The sequence below is a fragment of the Trachymyrmex cornetzi genome, unplaced genomic scaffold, assembly GCF_001594075.2.
Source record: "Trachymyrmex cornetzi isolate Tcor2-1 unplaced genomic scaffold, Tcor1.1 scaffold745, whole genome shotgun sequence".
Classification (NCBI taxonomy): Eukaryota; Metazoa; Arthropoda; class Insecta; order Hymenoptera; family Formicidae; genus Trachymyrmex; species Trachymyrmex cornetzi.
Window position 1 is genome coordinate 82,760 of NW_017300076.1, and position 1,707 is coordinate 84,466.

Sequence of the window (1,707 nt, forward strand, 5' to 3'; positions counted from 1 at the left end):
CTCTCTCTCTCTCTCTCTCTCTCTCCCTTCTCTCCCCCTTCCTCTCCCTCAGTCTTGCTTTCGCTCTCTTGTTCTTTTCTGCTCTCTTTCTCTTTCCCCTCTCCTAGTATTCGTTTTTTTTCTCATTCCCTCGATTTAACGGCTGCGTGTATATCGTGCTACAAGTACGACCGCATATATGAAGCGCCATGCATTACGAAGCGGCTGATTGTTGCGCGCGTGTGCTCTCTTGTGAATGTGCACATGTGTACGAGTCCTCTCACTCTTACCTTCAACAGAACCCTTTAAAGTCAGATGTGCGATTGTCTCTTATTATATGTGTAGCTCTACACATTAGTCGCATCTACTAATGATTTTAATTTGGTATTAATACATAAATTATAATTGTTTGCAAAATCAATATTTTTATATTAATCATTATTGGAGAATATTACAAATATTTCAAATTTATTAGTACATGCGATTTTAGTATCAATACATATAAATAAGTATTTGTAATTCTTTGTGGCATATGTTTAATGTTATATACTGACTATTAATATCTATCGATATTAATAAGTATGTCATCTGATTAATCTTAACCTCTAGTCTATTATTAATTGTGTTTATCGCTAATGATGGGAAAAAATGATATAAAAAACTTGCAATATTTATAGGTAACCTATTGTTTGCTTCGTTTATTAATACTAAACAAAATATTTTGAATATTTTGGTAAATTTGTATCACGTATATATATAATTATTAATTTTATACCACCAAATTGTGCTTACAGTCAAAGTACTAAGTCTTCGCAGATAAATTACTTAATACGGAATTACTGGGGAACACTATCATCGCCGCTATTTAACAATACATGGTGAATTATCGTCTAATATTTAGTACACGTATGGTTAATAGATTTCAATTACAATACGCGATCGATTGCGTTATGATATTCGATATACTTGCTATTAATAACAGGGTAAAATAGAGCAAATAGATAAAGGTTTATTTTAATAGAATTAAAATAAAAATTTTATCAATTATATTATTTTAGTATGAATTTTCAACGAATGTTGAAATTAAATTTTTTAATATATATTATATTTTTTTCAACATTTTGACATTTGTATTAATTCCTTGTTTATCGCTTTGGCTCTTTTTCTTTTAACTCAAATTTTTGAGGATATATTTCTGTTTTCATGTTTTATATTATTTGTTAGTGTATTTGGTAATCTATTTTATGATGTACCTATTATTTTATTAAATTTAAAGAGTTATTTAAAATATTGCAATTTGATTTTGAAATAGAAACGATAGTCTCTATTTGTTCATATTTGCAGTAATCAAAGGCAAGATCGATTTGTGGTTTTCTTCAGTGTAGTGTAGTTAATATCGTCGTCGTGAAATCGTCCACGATGAAAGTTATCTCTGGTTCGAGACAATCTGTCGTTTGGAAATATGATTTTTTTCCTTCCCTCCAAACATTCGATTTGTCTCGTTTTAACCCGAACGATCGTACACCCTCGAGCGTGCATCCGTTTAAATTCAATTGGATGGGAAGGAACCGGCGGTGGCGCGAGTCCGCGATTATCCTGCAGGCATGTAACCTACGTACAGGATGACGCATCGCGAATCCCGATCGTATCAAGGGCAGGGAAGAGGGAGAGTGAGAGAGAGAGAGAGAGAGAGAGAGAGAGAGAGAGAGAGAGAGAGAGAGAGAGAGA

General features: G+C 32.8%; 1 protein-coding gene and 1 long non-coding RNA gene across 3 annotated transcripts in view; one reads left to right on the forward strand and one right to left on the reverse strand.

The window, feature by feature from the left end:
* Positions 1 to 1,707, forward strand: part of LOC108767993 (semaphorin-1A) — a 234,830-nt gene that overhangs the window by 22,838 nt on the left and 210,285 nt on the right. The window lies entirely within an intron of this gene.
* Positions 1 to 1,707, reverse strand: part of LOC108768012 (uncharacterized) — a 5,467-nt gene that overhangs the window by 779 nt on the left and 2,981 nt on the right. The window lies entirely within an intron of this gene.